Raw genomic sequence first — 17,338 nt, 5'->3', positions numbered from 1 at the left:
CACTGGATCGCTTTTCCTTGCTCTCTTGGGAAAATTTAAAAGAGAAGCCAAACCCAACTCATGAAAAGTCTGGGTGCGGAAAGAGATACAATTGACTTGGATTTAAAAAAAAAAAAAAGTCGACTTTTTTCCGGTTATAAAAACATTAAAAATACATGGGACAAGACTACAGCATTATGCTTGCTGAAGAAGATTTAGAAGAAATATGGAAGAGTAAATCACCATAATCTTGCTACCCAGAATAACTTTTCTGAAAAATAGAAACAAGCTCTCACTATGTTGTCCAGGCTGGACTCAAAGTCCTGGGCTCAAGCAATCCTCCTGCTTCAGCCTCCTGAGTAGCTGGGACTACAGACACACGCCACTGCAACTGGCTAGAGTAACTTTATTTTTAATTAAGAATAAGTTAAAATAACCACTAACTAAACATTGCCAGTTCAGTTGACCCTCTCTTAGTATATAGATCAGAATGGTTTGTTATTAATATACACATGGTTTATATAAAAACAGAGAGAAAACTGGTCTCTAAAGTTTCTTGAGGACATTGATGTCGCCTTTCTAGTTTGGCTTTCCTGTGAATTTCCTTGTTAAACCCTTTTTAAAAATAAATGATATTATGGTAAACTTTCTTTTGGTTATTGTTCAAGCCCTGCAAAAGTAAGCTGAATGCAATGTGCCTACAGTCCCAGTTATTCGGGAGGCTGAGGCAGGAGGATCAGTGGAGGCCAGGAGTTCAAGACCAGCCTGAGCAACACAGTGAGACTGCCCCCCCTAACCATCTCTTTTTTTAAAAAAAAAGTAATGAGACTTTGGTATATGGCGTATACTGCCAATATAGTTGCAATATTTCAAATAAGGTGCTAATAAGGTGCAGCATTTCAAAAAGAGATCCAAAGTTGGGGAGGAAGGGCTAGGGGAAGAGAAAGAACCTAACTAATAGTCGTTCCCCAGCTCGGGCATCTGTTAACCAACAGAGAGAACATTTAAACTTTTGAACTTCAGCTTTCCTGTCTGTAACATGGAAGGGTAGGACACAGCAGTGGTTCTCACCCAGGGTGTCCATTAGAATCGCACTGGAGAGCTTTTGAAAATATGCATGATGGCCAGGCATGGTGGCTCATGCCTGTAATCCCAGCAATTTGGGAGGCCGAGGCAGGTGGATCACCTAAGATCAGGAGTTTGAGACCAGCCTGGCCAACATGGTGAAACCCATCTCTACTAAAAATACAAAAAATTAGCCGGGCATGGTGGCACATCTGTCATCCCAGCTACTCGAGAGGCCAAGGCAGGAGAATCGCTTGAACCCAGGAGGTGGAGGTTGCAGTGAGCCGAGATTGCACCACTGCAATACAGCCTGAGCAACAAGAGTGAAACTGTGAAAAAGAAAGAAAGAGAGAGAGAGAGAGAGAAAGAAAGAAAGAAAGAAAGAAAGAAAGAAAGAAAGAAAGAAAAAGAGAGAGAGAGAGAGAGAGAAAGAAAGAAAGAAAGAAAGAAAGAAAGAAAGAAAGAAAGAAAGAGAGAGAGAGAGAAAGAAAGAAAGAAAGAAAAGAGAGAGAAGAAGGAAGGAAGGAAGGAAGGAAAGAAGGAAGGAAGGAAGGAAGGAAGGAAGGAAGGAAGGAAGGAAGGAAGGAAGGAAGGAAGGAAGGAAGGAAAAGAAAATGCGCATGTGTGGTCACCTCTGGGAGATTTTGTCCCAATGGGCCTCCCGCAATTGAGGTAGGGAAAGGAAGATCTTTGTGACTTTCAAAACGCTCCCCAGACTATGGTATGCTGAAGGAGGCTTGCCCCAGCTTGAGCCAATTGTAAAATTTGCAGGGATTTTGTGAGCTGGTAGCTAAAAGAGTTACTATTTAAAATTTTTAAATCATAAGCTTACAATTAAATAGATTATATTACCACAAAAGTAATAAATACTCAAAACTCATCACTTCCTAGTTGTTTTAGTACATTCAACTTCCTAATTGTTTTAGCATTTTTTACTTCCTGATTGTGTTGGTACATTTCAGTAGTACCTAAGCTCTAGAAGTTGTTTGCACCTATTGTATCTGGAGGGTGGAACTATTATCCAATGATGTGGTGTTTTATGTCTCTGTCAACGCTGGCATCTTGAAATCAGCTGCTGTGGGAATATTTACACCACAGAAATGGGCAGATGCTAGAAATCAGGAGTTTCTTCCCTTCTGGCAATCCAGTTTGTGGTTAAACATTCCTCAACATGTTACTGTCCCCGATGTGATGTAGGCTTAATTCAGAAGTGTGATCCTGGGCTCCTTTTAAATAACTTTGATCTGAAGATGAGGCTTCTGTGCTTTCACTTGCTGAGATGCTAGTGCCTCCTGGGGTGACTGGCTTTGTGGCTGCAAAGTCTCCTTCTCCAGTTTCTTTTAAAGGAGAGCCCTGTTTGCTCTGTTCTCCCTAGCACTGAAGTAGCAGGTGTGTTTGTGCAGGTCTTTAAGGTACTCTTAAAGTAAACAGCCTTGATAAAATCTTTTTTTTTCCTCTTTTCTTCATTCTTCTGTTACTTGTATTGATCCAGGTCTTTCTACAGGCACAGAGTATGCTGGCTGTGTTTGTACATTTTTGCAAATAGATAATCATGGAAGTCTATTGTACAGAAACAGGCTTTATGACTACGAACTGTAACCAAGGGGGTGGCGAGCAACTTCCTCTCCTTTGAGATTTTGGTGTATGGAAAGTTTCCACTTAAACTCCTTTCCACAGTGTGGCCTTCTCTTTTGTTGCTGTATTTGGAATGCATACCAGCTGTCACAGGGCAATAATCCCACAGATGAAATCAATTCTCTTACTGGCCTTTTAGGGAAAGTTCAAGCTTGTCTTGGGTTGGGCACTCTCCCTTTTTAGCTTCAGGTATATTTTTGGCGTATTAAGAGAATAAGGCTCCCATGCAAGGATTGTGTGTGAAGTGTTGAGAAGTTAATTGGTGCTCTAAGTGAGCCTTGTGTGTTGCCAAGGTATTTGGGGGTGTCTGGTAAATGGCACACTCTTCCTGCCCAAATTCTGAACCAAACGAAGGGTGAAATAAAGGCATGAGGCCAATGGAATCGCCAAGACCGTTTTTGTTGTTGTTGTTGTTGTTGTTTTTTGAGATGGAGTCTGGCTCTGTCGCCCAGGCTGGAGTGCAGTGGCATGATCTTGGCTCACTGCAACCTCTGCCTCCCAGGTTCAAGCAATTCTCTTGCCTCAGCCTCCCGAGTACCTGGGATTACAGGTGCCCACGACCACACTCGGCTAATTTTTGTATTTTTAGTAGAAATGGGGTTTCACCATGTTGGCCAGGCTGGTCTCGATCTCCTGACCTCAGGTGATCCATCCGCTTCGGCCTCCCAAGGTGCTGGGGTTACCACTGTGCCAAAGACCACCTTTATTCCAGCCCAAAGACTACCTTTATAACTGACAGTCTAGGTTGGAGGAAATGGCTTATATCTTTGGGCGAATAAGCTCATTAATACAGAAGTCCAATTTTGGCATGGTGGGTGGATGGAGGTGGGTGTGGTGGAACTGGACAGACCTCTACTCCACCCAACAGGGATGAGCCCATCCTTGGAGGAGCCTAGCCCTGGAAGTGCCAGTCACTCCTGAGAGTAAATCGAGATGCAGGAACCTCTTACTGCCCATGACCCGAGTCTCCTTTCAAACCTACCAATCGGGATGCTAGGAGTGCATAACGGACAGAGCAAGCCAAGGGTTATGCTAAAGAGCTCCCCCCTCTTCCCCGGATCGGATCCTGTGGGTTTCCTTCTTCCCACAGCCACCCCCAGTCTGGCCTGGCCAACAGACACTGCAAACAGGTGCCGTTACCTGCAGCAGCTCAGGAAAACTCTATTTGAAAGCTGAGCTCTGTCTGTATCAGACCAAGTTTATGGAATGGGAAAGGATCGATGGTCATTTCAGAGTGCTTTTGTGGGGAAAAAAACCAGGATATTGTAATTAAAGTTGATTATACCAACAAAGTCAAAAGTTCTGGCCTTCCTTACCCTTAAGTGATGACACTTGGATGAATGGCATCCCCCCACCTCAAAATTCATGCCCACCTGAGACCTCAGAATGTGGCTTGATTTGGAAATAGGGTATTTATTTATGGATGCAGTGAAGTTAAGATAATGTCATACTGGGTTAGAGTGGGCCCTAAATCTGGTATGACTGTACCCTTATAACAAGAGGAAGATTTGGACACAGAGACACAGACATGGAGGATATTGTGCGATGATGAAGGCAGAGACTGGAATCATGTTGCCATGAGCCAAGGAACAGCAAGGATTTCCAACAAATACCAGGAGCTGGAAGAGGCAAGAAAGGTTTCTTTCCTAGAGACTTTGGAATGGTCCAGCAGTTGGCCACCCATGTGGACCCCCTGAGGAAGGAAGAGGGAGATTTTCTTTGGGGGGAGAGATAATGGAGGAATGGGCAAAATCCAGGTGACATTGGGGCTGTCAACCACTGGATTGTGTGGTTGATGGCAGAGGTGGGATGTCTTACGGTGCAATCTCTACTGAGGCTCTGAGCCTCCTGGACACTTGCAGCCCTCCCAGCCCATCACCTGCATCCTTGATTTTTCAGTGAAAGTGCCAAAATCCATGTGGTTGCTGTGGAGAGTCATCAGTCAGGCCCCCAAAGCTAATTCAGGGCCCTGGAGACCACTCTGTCTCCCCACTCAAGTCCAGCAACCCCCTCTCCTCCACTCTCTTCCTAAACAGTCTTTAACAGGAAGGAAAAATGGGTGAGACTCAGTTTAACCACACACCACAGAAGGGCTGGGAAAGGATTGTGGGGGAATGGGGTGGGTTTTTTATGATAGTCATTCTAGGGTGCTCTTATATCCTTCCAGATGCTTCTGTAGAGCCAACAGCTCATTCGAGGCCTTGGACAGGTGCTCTGCCATCGCTCTTAGCATTGTGGAAGGCTGGGAACAGGAGGCCTGAACTGCAGGTCTTGCTGTGCCATTGCCAAGTTTCATCTTCAAGGTAAGAGAATGCACTATCAAGAGAAGTTTCTGTTCTTGGAGATTTAAGACCCTTTCCTGACAGCTGGTTTGCTGGAGATAGAACTTTTGTCCAATAGGGTCTGAGGCACGGTGGGTGAACAATCGGTGGAAACTGACTGTGCACGTGCAGGCGTGGGTGCTGCCTCATGGAATGAGTCCTTGTGCGGAGGCTAGGCAGATATTAGCAGACTGAGTTTGACCTTGGGCATTCGAATTCTCTGTCCTCAGTCCTAGGCTTATTGTCTCTCTACCTTATTTTTTCTGCTCAGAAAATATATGTCAGCCTTTGACATCTGTTCTCCATCCTTTCCTGATCACTGAGATCCAAGCCATTTATTAAGTTTCCCCCAAAATGTCTGATTGTATTGCTGAAAAATTGCCATGGCTATTCTCAAGCACAATCTATTTCCTCTGTGAGCTCTTGTCTCTTTTGGTTAAAAAGGAAACGTTGCATTTTTCTATCTAATCCTGTCGTGAGATTTTTTTCATTCATTCAATGTGTGCATTCAAATAACACCTCTCAGCTTTCCCATTTCTCACTCCTAATCTTTACTTCTCTTTTCTGAGATTTACAACTTACACATGTGCCTGTCCCTGTCTTTCAGTGGATGGCATGCCTCGCTCTCCACCCTATCCCTTTCCTCTGCATCCTCCTGCAGTAGTAAGTCCTTGGGGGGACCCCACAAGTACCCACAGCAGGTTCTCCTTGCTCTCCTTCCCTTGGCCCAGTACATTCCATTTTCTTTTTCTTTCTATTTTCTTTTGAGTCAGGTTCTCACTCTATCACCTAGGCTGAAGAGTGCAGTGGTGTGATCAAACTCACTGCAGCCTTGACCTCCCAGACTCAAGTGATCCTCCCACTTCAACCTCTAAGTAGGTGGCAGTACAGGCGTGAGCCACCATGCCCGGCTAATTTTTGCATTTTTTGTAGAGACAGGGTCTTGCTATGTTACCCAGGCTGATCTCCAATTCCTTGGCTAAAGCAAGCCACCCATCACGGCCTCCCAAAGTGCTGAGATTATAGGTGTGACACACCGCGCCCAGTCACATTCCATTTTTAAAATCAAAATGTGTCTCCTTCTAAAATGTCTTTACTCAAAGATGATGTTCATTTTTCCATTCACAACTTCTAGCATCCATGGAAAACAAAGCAGATCTTAACCTTCATGAGATAAAAACCACCAGTTTTCCCTTGGCCTCTAATCAAGCACTTATTTGCAACAACAAACACACAAAATAGAAAAAATCTTTGCAGAAAGTCTTTTTTAAAGTACTAGGGGAATCAGCAGTTTCACCATCACACCTCTCATGGAATCAACAATACATGTTCACTCTTCTAAGACCATTCAATTCTGCTGGAGAAAATAAGAGAAATGAATGAGAAGGATAGATGGGGACCATATGTGCTCTGCTCAAGAAATGCAAACAAAACCCACAGCTGCTCAGCAGGCCAGCTGGCGAGCCCCGGACACTGGCCAGGTGAACTTGCTCCTATGTTTCTTTGGTAGGACAAGGGCGTGCAGGTTCTGGGCACCATTCATCTGCTAAGCCTCCTTGTTTGACTATTTGACTGGTCCTGGTAACCACACCATCAGCAGGGGAGGCTGATGGGCAGATAGAGACAGATGTGTGAACACTGCATAGCCCAGGACCCACGGCTGTGGTCCTTCTACCCTGAAGGCACCAGATCCTAAGTGTGTCAATCAACTGCAGATATCTCCCCTCGTTTCTTGCTGCGTGTTTGGAACTGATATATTAAATGATGGGATTCAAGCAACTGAATGTGGTCCATCAGCCCTGCTGTTCTGTGTGGGGGGTGCTTATAGGCTGGCCTTGCATCAGCCCTGCCTCATATGGAGCATATAGACTTTAGACTTATGCTCCCCAGCTGTTTTGTGGATTCTTTTGGAAGATGCATTAGTCAGTATTCACTGGAGAAACAGAACCAATAGGGTGTGTGAATGCTGATGCTATGAACACGTGTGTACACATACCTTTTTGAGTCCCGGCTTTCAATATTGGGGAGTATATACCTAGAAGTGGAATTGCTGGATCATATGGTAACTCTGTGTTTAATTTTTTGAGGACCCCCCTAACCATTTTCTACAGTAGCTGCACCATTTTACATTTCCACCAGCAATGCACAAGGGCTGCAGTTTCCCCACATTCTCACCAGCATTACTTTCTGTCCTTTTGGTAACAGCCATCCAGATGGATGTGAGGTGTGCTGTTATTTTTAGTTCCTTACAGCTTCTTCTGCCCCACACCAACAGCTCTCACCAACTGCCCATCTCTGTACTTCCTCCGAGAGAGGAGGAATTTGACTGGTCAAGTGCATCTTATCATGCTAGGCCATAGGTCGCAGTCATTGGCCAATCCACAGGTGGACAGCTCCTGGGTCAGTTGATGATCAGCTAAGACCAGAAAGAGGGGAGTCACTTGTTGAAGCATGGCGTGGCTACCTACAGATGACCTCTTCAAAATTATCTTCCCTTAGGATAGGCCGTGGGAACAAACCACCAAAAAAATGTCCAACACAAGAGGGGAAAGATGCTAGGGAGCTAAGCTGTGTCTCCCCTAAAATGTAATAAAGGAAGCTTGCCCTTGGCACATGCCATCACTTATCTGGAAGCTTCTTTCTTGCCCTTTGTCCATGGGGTCTTCGACAGGCCATGCTCATATAATTCTCTCCTTCATAGACACTCAACTGTGGTGCTGCATTTTAATGGGAAACTCTCCATAATAAAAACCCCTTTAATGTCCAAAGAAACTGAGCCATTCTAGGGGAAAGATTGGTGAAGAGATTGAGAGCCACCCTGTCTGGTGGCTACTCCGTCATTTAATAAGGCTGGGGAGAAATTGCATCAATACTTCATTCTCCTCCACCTTGTATCACTGGCCAATGCTTGAGAAGGGATGTCAGAGACGTCTTTTGAAACTTACCATTGTTTCTGCTATAAGAGAAGCATTGAAGATGTCACTGCCTCACAAAAGGTTTTTTTTTTAATGAGAATGCTTGTGGAAACCTGTCTGGGCTCTGGGCTGAGTGCTAGCTATTAGGTAGCTCTGTTTTTCATGAGTTTATGGAGATGAACTTGGGTAACTGTCTAGGTTTCCTTTTGGGTGTTGGCTGTGGAAAGCTTAGAGCAAATAGATTTCCTGCAATTTGGGACTGAGTTGCATCTCCTCCATAAAATCCATCTGTTGAAGCCCTAACCCCCAGTGTCACAGAATGTGACTGTATTTGGAGATGGGCACTTTAAATAGGGACTTAAGTTAAATGGGGTCATTAGGGTCTTAATCCTATATGACAGTTGTCCTTATAAGAAGAGGAGATTAGGGCAAAGACACACACATAAAGATGACCATGTGAAGACAGGAAGAAGACAGCTGTCTACAAGCCAGGGAGAGAGGCCTCAGAAGAACCAATTCTGCTTATACCTTAGTCTTGGACTTCCAGCCTCCAGAACTCTGAGACAACAAACATCTATTGTTGAAGCCACCCAGTTGGTGGTACTTTGTTATGACAGTCCTAGCAAGGTAATATACCTGCCCGCAGACATCATATACGTATTTGTTTGCTTTTGGTTTTTGCCCCATGCTTAGTTTCCTTTGACGTCTCCCACATTTATTTCCCGTACACCTATTTTTTGCAGTTACTTGATTGTATTTTAGTATCCTTTTATACTTTTTGGATTCAGGTGCAATAAAAATAATTTTTTTTTTAATTCTTAAGGTGATTTCTCCTGGGCACCTCCAGTGTATAAGACTGTTATGGACACCAGGAGATGCAGCTTAGAAGACCAGTACATGCCTAGCAGAGTGTCTGGTGTTAAAGGTCACAATAATGTTGGCCATTAGGGCCAGCTCTTAGTTACTATACCAGTTAGCATTTGCTACAAAAGCCAAAGACCTCCAAACTGAATGGCTTAAAATAACGAACATCTATTGCATCCCATGATTCTGTAAGCTAAGTGATCAATTCGGGTCTGAGCCAGCTCTGTTAGGGCTGGGTGGTCTAGGATGGCCTCTCTTTCATGTCTGGAACGTCAGGTGGAAGTCTGGATGGTTGGAGCCTTTCTCCACACAGTCTCTCATCCCCCAGGAAGCTAGTTTTGACTTGTTCCATGGTGGGTAAAGGATTCTTAGCTGCAGGAGAAGGCAAGCCCGAGTGCCTGCACCGTTCAGATCCCTGCTTGTGTCACATTTTCTAATGTCTCATTGGCCAAAGTAAGTCATATGGTCAAGCCCAGATCAAAGGATGGAGCATTAGCCCCGCCTTCTGATGGGAGGTCTGCCATGTCACATTGCAAGGGCATGGACGCAGGAAGCAGGGGACATTGGGGGCATTTATAATCACTGAGTGAAGAGTGCTGTGCTAGGCACTTAACGCCTCTTCTACTACTTGATTCTGCCAGTATTCCTAACCGCAATTTAACAATCAAAACAAAAACTCAGAGAGCATGTGGCACTCATCCAAGACCATACACGTAGTAAGTAACAGAGCTGAGACTCAAACCCTGGCTCAATAAAAACAACAACAACAACCAATAACCCCAGCCTGTCCATCTCCAAGACTGGTTTGCTTCCTGGTTCACCATGCTGAATTGCCCTGGTACTCAGGAGAGAGGCTGAGACACCAGAAGCCCAAGTACATATGATATTGTTGATTAAACTTGAATCAGAGGATAGACTTTGCCAGGGAAGAACAAACAATGAACAAGGGTGAACACGGGGTGCTTTAGATCCAGCTCTAGAATAATGTGGGCTCCCCCCGTGAGCAAGACAGCTAACCTGTCCATTCCCCAGGCCCCTGTGGGGAAATAGAGGCGGACAGGCTTAGGAAAATTATGGGGGCAGAAAACACACAGAGGGAAGACATTCTTTTTCTTTCACCTTTCCTAGGCAACAAAACAGTTTCAATCCTCCTCTTCAAGTTCCACTATCTCACTCTCTTTTTAAAGAATCTTCTTGTCTTTCCTTGGACTTCCCCTTTGCTTAAGAAGTCACTTTCTCTCTCTCTCTCTCTCTCTCTCTGTCTCTTTTTTAAGGCAAATTCTCTCTCTGTTGCCCAGGCTGGAGTGCAGTGGCATGCTCTCAGCTCACTGCAACCTCCATCTCCCAGGCTCAATCAATTCTCCAGCCTCAGCCTCTCAAGTAGCTGGGATTACAGGCGTGCACCACCACACCCAGCTAATATTTTGTATTTTCGGTAGGGATGGGGTTTCGTCAAGTTGGCCAGGCTGGTCTTGAACTCCTTACCTCAAGTGATCCGCCCGCCTTGGCCTCCCAAAGTGCTGGGATTACAGGCATGAGCCACTATGCCCACCATCTGTGTATATCTCTCTTGGCCGCCTGGGTGGATTCACCCATTGTCCACCACTTCCCTGTTCTTTTCTGTCCAACAGAGGCCTCCATGCTGGTCCTCCTGCCATGCATGTTTCTTCCATGGGCCCCTCTTCAAGCCCTTGCTTTCCCTCCAGAGATTTTCCTGTCTCCTAATGCCACTCTCAGTCTGGGCTTTCTTCTGAATTTGAACACCAAGAGGCACTAGCAGTCGCCAGCAACAATGAGGCCTAAGAAAACTGGTCATTCGAGCCGGGTGAGACGTCAGTGAAACCATCTTGGTATTTGATTGGCCTTTTGTTGAGAGAATAGGGACTCTGTGAGTGGAGCCCGAGAGAGACACTGGTCCCTTTTCAGAGTAGACAGAGTAGGAATGGCACGTACTGAGAGGGCAGCGTTGATAGCTGAAACTAGGTGTGCCACAGGCCTGGGATCTGGGGGAGGCCTGAGAGATATCCGATGCAGGCGCGGGCTGGGCACCCACCGGGAGTCCAGGAAGGACGACGAGCACCCTGAGTCCCAGTTAAAGCCAGGGGGGCCTGACTGGTGGGAAGGGCGAGCTGGGAAAAGCTGAGAGAGGCACGCAGCCCAGCCAGGCAGAAGTCAGGAGCCAGGCACCTGCCAAGAGAGGGAGTAAGATGTTCAAGGGGAGCTCCAGAAGGACTTTCAGATACAGCACTGGAATTGGCTGGGGACACAGCAGCACGGTGAGTGACACTCACAACTTGTAAATTACATCTCTGCTTAGTTTTATTTCAAAGCTTGAGTTTCTGCCAACCATGGAAGGTTAAAATAATTAGAGCAGGCAGGTGAGTTAGATGCAGGATGGGCACGGATTTCAAGGAAAGAAAGAAAGATGGATGGAAGGAAAGAGAGAGAAACTTCTATAAGTTGTAATGAGCAGATTGGGTGTCAATGATTAGTTCACCAGCTTGTTTTATTAAGTGACTCTGACTGCCTAGAATTTAGGCAGGTTTATATATCTGGGCTTGAGAGAATGTCAGCAAAACATACTTCTATTCTTACCTCACTTTGGTAAGAGGGGACGGTTGGTTGGTTTTTAATCACTGAGTACACGGAAATGGGATAATTTTGGGTTACACAGACTTTGCCTTCATGTAGATTAACAGCAAGATCTAGTTCCAAAGAAAAGCTCAAATCAGTGCGTTTCTGGATTATGCGAGGGTCTTCGGGAGTCACTGCAGACATGTTGTTACAGTCTCCATTAACAAGCTCTAAAGAGGTCGTTCGTAGGGTCTAACAGCTCATCTCCCTGGAAGGTGGGTGATGCTCTTATTTATGCCCCAAAGCAAGAAGGCTTATCCCTCTAGGTAGTTCAGTGAAACCAGGTATAAATCCAGAGGAATGACATCAACAGCTGCAATGTAATAAAATTCAACACCATAAGCTTCTATGAAATCAGAACTACATCTGTGAGTGTCTACTTATGCTGATAAACATTGTCTATGTTTCATGCGAGCACTGTACCTATTGCCAAGACTGTCTTCATTATCAAACACAGTGCACAACAGTGGCACTTGCTTGTGGTTTTATTTGTTCCCTTTGGCTAAAACATCAGTGAGGTTGCATGACATTGTGACAAAGACGTGGATTCTGAGACAAACCATCTAGAATCAAACCCTAACCCTGCCACATACTTGCTGGAGGTTACTTAACCCTCCTGTACCTCTGTTTCCTCATCTGTAAAATGGGGATAATGATGGTCCTACCTCATAGGATAGTTGTGGAGATACAACTCAGCTAATATAAGTAAATGGTATAGGATAGAACCTGGCGTGTAGTAAGGGCTCAATTTATGTTATTTGCTATCGTTTGCTGATTATCACAGTTTGGCACCCCTAAGCATCAGGGTAAGTTAGAGGCAATAGAGTTCTATCGGCTCTATCAAGGGAGAAGCCAGGAGTAAACCAAGGGGTCCTGCACACTGCATGATGGCAGATGAGACAGCAAACAGCATGACTGGTGTTGGTCATCGGGATTCATTTACAAAAGTAGAAACTTCAATCCCATAAAAAGAGAACAGAGGAGAATTCTTTAAGAAGACAATGCAGTGAGGTAGCTCTATCCATTTTTATTCTTAGGGAGAGACAAGTGTGTCTGTTTTTCCGTTTGATTTTTATTGCTAAATGCACTCTTGTTTCTAAAATCATCTCTGCCAGTATCTAAAGATGCAGTGGGCAGGGTGGGATGGAGGGAAGGAAGCACTGGAAACTGGATTGATGGCTTTAAGGACTTTCATGGCCTGGATCCTAGAGAAAAGTAACAGGGATGTAAAAGAATTCGATCAAAGATTTGTCATTTAGGATAAATGAAGAAGGTGGTTTCTCTGTGGTAGGAAACTATTCTACCACATTTCCTCCTCTAAGGAATTTTTATTTCTTCTTTTGAAAAAATTAATTTAGGTATAAGTAACATAAATAAAATATAAAACTACCAAGGGTTCAGCTCAACACTCTTTCAGAATTGTATATACTTTAGTAACCACCACTCAAAACAAGATATAAAACATTTTTGAACACATCAGAAAGTTCCTTTGAGTCCTTGATAGTCGATTTCCTCTCCCCCATCACTTTCTGATTTATGTAGATATTTATACATATAGATTAGTGTTGTCTTATTTGAATTTTCTATGAATCGATCAAACTATGCATTCTTTGGAGTTTGGCTTCTTTTGCTTACTGTATTGTATTTGAGATTCATCTGTGTTGTTGGACGTATCTCTACAGTTTATACTTTTTTATTTCTGTATAGTATTCCATTGTAGGAATAAGGCATATCTAGTTCTAGCAAAATTTATTACAAAAACTTTCCTTTCTCCATTGAATTACTTTGACATCTTTGTGGAATATCAGTTGACTATGTTTGTTGGTCTGTTGAGCAACTCTTTAGTTCATTCAGTTGATTTGTATGTCTGTCTTTATGCCAGTACCCTACTGTCTTGACTACTGTAGCTTAATCATATGTGAACTCATATTATTTAAGTCTTCCAAATCTCTGGGGTTTTTTCCAAAATAATTTCAGATATTCTAGATCCTTAACATTTCCATGTATAGTTTAGAATCAGTTCGTTTATTTCTTTAAAAGAAACCTGCTGTAATTTATATGTATGTTGTATAGAACCAATGAATACGTTTAAGACGTCTTAGCAATATTAAGTCTTCCAATCAATGAACATGGTATATTCCTTCATTTATCTAGGCCTCTTCCATTTTCCTCAGAAATGTTTTATAGTTTTTATGTAGATGTCTTATACATTTTTGTTAGATTTATCCCTAGGCATTTGAAGTTTTATTGTCATTGTAAATGGTACTGATTTTTGAAATTTCACTTCAAAGTGTTTGTTACTGGCATATAGAAATATAACTGAGTTTTGTATCGTGACTTTGTACATTATAGCCTTTCTAAATCCACATAATTCTAGTGATACTTTTGTAGATTCATTGAGTTTTCTTGATATAAAGTAAATAATTTAAGACTAATTAGATAGCAAATAAATTAAGAAACTGAAGTGTCATAGTTTTAACCATGTATTAATAGGTCTTTGCTTCTAAAAGTTTTATAGCTGTGGTGGTAGTGGTGTTGATAGTTTTGATAAGAATAATTTATAGAGAGTAAAGTTAACAAAATAAATATTACATATCAATGGCAAAATTTCACAACCACCTGGTTAAGCTTCTACATAATATCTAGACTTAAACAGGCCCCAGAACTTTGTAACTACTTATAATTCACACTCTTTTCTATATACTTTTTGAGTTATAGTAATTATACTCTTAATACCTAGTATTGTAATTTCCCCTCCAATTCTTACAGTGTATTTCCTATATGTACATAGGAGACACTGTATTGAAATAACCTTGCAATTGTCATTTGGTAAATCTCATTTTCAGTTTTGGCAGGGAGCAGGGAAGAGCAAGATTGAAAATACTAATAGCTATTATTTAGGAGGCATCTACTATATACCAGGAACTGAGCTAAGCAATTTGCATGCACCATCTCATCGATAGACCTATTTTACAAACAAGGAAACTAAGGCTTAGTTTAAGTCACATGTCAGGTCCCAAAGTTAATAAGCAGTAGAGTCAAGGTTTGAATCAAAGTTTCAGACCCCAGAGCCCACAATTTTGAGCAGGATCTTCCAAAGCATCGGTTTAAAAAACAAATGTGATTTTCTACACCCTCTGATTATAGAAAAAGGAATTTAGCCAGGCTTCAAAATTCTTAGACTGATAAGAAATGATGCCAACTTCCATTTATTACCATGTAATGGGTTAAGGGATGGCAGTAAATCTCTTATGTCAGCTGGCTAAGTGTGGTGCTACAAAGACCAAGTTTTCCTCTTCCATCTTGGGTCAGCATGCAGACCTGGGTGGAGGGGAGAGGTTGGTGGCTGGAGAAACAGCCCCACACCTGGACTCCGCAGAGGGCAGGTCACCCAGAGCACCAAGCGCAAAGGGCCACATTACTCTCATGACAGAAGGCTGCATGGCCCACCCTTGGGGTCTTCCTGATGCTTGGGGAGCACACGCAGTTCACACACACACACAACCCACACAAGCCCCCTGCACAGATTCAGGTTACGCCAGGGCTGGAATTACATAGCGACCCCTAAACAAAACAAACCAAACCAAACCACAGGCAGTAAAAGCCTGGGATAACAAGCCCAGAGAGCATCGGCACCAAAATTGCAAAAAGGTTCCCCTGTACTCTACAGATTACAGAATCATAAAGAGCACACTTATAAAATAAAGCCTGTTGTGTTTCAGTGAGACTGGAGTTGGCAATTCCATTGCTAGATCTTATTTCATGGAGTGTAGAGGGAGTCCTTAAGAAATGGGCTTGCAATGAATCAGTTGGACTCTATCCTTTGTGGATTCTTCTCGGTTGAATCCATTGCCATGTTTTTAGTGATAATTTAAATTTTCTATATGCTGACCTTTACCTTTCATACCTTAGAAATGTAGGGGTTGGGGAAGCACTTTATAACCCCTGGTGACATTCCAAGAAAATGTCACTCACTGGTACCAGCACTATCCTGGAATTTCCAGCCAAGAGAACGGAATTTGGCAGGGCTCATCTCCATCAATCTGGGCACCTGGAGGTAACGGTATGTTGTTAGTTCCAAAAGGCGCTACGTTCCAAGAGCGTCCATCTTTTCAGTTTATGGGTAGGTTTGAAGTTCACTCCTTCACACGCATCACCCACTTGATCCCACTGGAAACCTTCCAACTCTAAGAACTGCTCTGAAACCTGGGGTTTGCAATCTTAGATGTGAGGGTAAGAGTATTTCTAAGCATTGAAGGGCACATTCTCTTGGGATTTCATAAGTCACTCTGAACACCACTGACCATGCTGTGGACAAAGAATAGAAATAACAGCTAGCAAACCTCCACATGACACTGTATGAGCTCTGCATTCCAAGAGAGGTAGGAGGAGGTTTTAAAAGCACCTTTACTGTACAAACTTACATACTGTTAACCACACATGACATAACCATTTTTAGTAATGCATTGCAGTAGGGTGTTGGGAGGAATGTCCTGTTGCATTTCTGTGCTCTAACTGGCTTATTTTTCCAACTTCAGTTGTTTTTCATCTAAGCCAGTAATACCACAAAACCTCCAAGAATATTCAGCTTTCTACACAGTGTCATTAGAATGTTTGGTAAAAAGGAGATGCAGGCTGGCCACAGTGGCTCACGCCTGTAATCCCGGCACTTTGGGAGGCTGAGGCGGGTGGATCACGAAGTCAGGAGTTCGAGACCAGCCTGACCAACATGGTGAAACCCCATCTCTACTAAAAATACAAAAATTAGCTGGGCGTGGTGACACGTGCCTATAATCCCAGCTACTCAGGAGACTGAGACAGGAGAATCACTGGTACTCGGGAGGCAGAGGTTGCAGTGAGCCGAGATCACGCCACTGCACTCCAGCCTGGGTGACAGAGCAAGACTCCATCTCAAAAAATAAAAAAAGGAGACGTATTCTTTTAGAAGTTTTCATTTTAAAATATTCTTACAGCATCCTCCTGTATTTTATGCTATTTTATGTAAATTAAATAACATAAATTATTATTTTATGTAAATTATTTTATGTTATAAAAAAATTTAAATGTACAGAAGAGAAGAGCACATAGCATGAGAAACACCCATGTACTCACCAACCAGATTTAACAATTGTTCATAGTTTGCTAAATTTGTGCCAATCTATTTTTTGTTTTAATTTATTATATATGTTAGTAAGCATCTCTAAAAAATAAGAATATATTCATTTACAGCCATGCATTTTGTTTGCCGTCCTTGTTCCTCCCTGTACATTGGAAGTTAGATCTTAAGATTGACTTGTAAACCAAAAATAAAAGTTTAAGTCCCCCTCAACCGTCTGAATGGAGCCCTCCTCTCAGCCAAGGGCATTCCAAAGTCAACCTGAAAAACTAGTTCAGGTCATGATGGGAAGAGGGAGTCAGACATGCCTCATCAAACCCTCCTCCTTTTGGAATTCAGGAAAAGTTGACCAGCATTAGCATCAACTCAGACCTTAAGTCTGATAAGAAACTTTTTACAATTGATTGCCTCTGAAGCCTGCTACCTGGAGACTTCATCTGCCTGACAAAACTTTGGTCTCCACAATCCCTTATCACCATAACTCAGACATTCCTTTCTATTGATTCCAGGTCTTTAGATAATAACTCTTTCATCCATTTGCCAATAAGGAAAATTTTAAATCTACCTATAACCTGAAAGTCATCCCCGGAGTTTTCCCACCTTTCCAGATCAAACCAGTGTACGTCTTACAGGTATTAATAGATGTCTCGTGTCTCTGTAAAAAGTATAAGAGCAAGCTGTACCCTGACCACTTGGGCACCTGTCCTCAGGACCTCCTGGGGTGCGTCCTTAACCTTGACAAAATAAACTTTCTGAATGGATTGAGTCCTATCTCAGATGCTTTTGGGTTCACAGATTAAATTCAGGTT

General features: G+C 43.1%; 1 protein-coding gene across 1 annotated transcript in view; it reads left to right on the top strand.

Moving 5' to 3' along the window:
* Positions 1–10,896: 10,896 nt before the first annotated feature.
* The window catches only part of CLDN14 (claudin 14), a 126,715-nt gene continuing 120,273 nt past the window's right edge, over positions 10,897–17,338 (top strand). The window contains exon 1 of the mRNA XM_011987736.1: positions 10,897–11,055. The gene's annotated coding sequence lies outside the window, so the exon portion shown is untranslated. The remainder of the gene's footprint in view (positions 11,056–17,338) is intronic.

Source organism: Mandrillus leucophaeus, unplaced genomic scaffold, assembly GCF_000951045.1.
Source record: "Mandrillus leucophaeus isolate KB7577 unplaced genomic scaffold, Mleu.le_1.0 Scaffold315, whole genome shotgun sequence".
Lineage (NCBI taxonomy): Eukaryota > Metazoa > Chordata > Mammalia > Primates > Cercopithecidae > Mandrillus > Mandrillus leucophaeus.
Note: the sequence above shows the minus strand (reverse complement) of the source record. Positions and strands in the feature narration are given on the sequence as shown.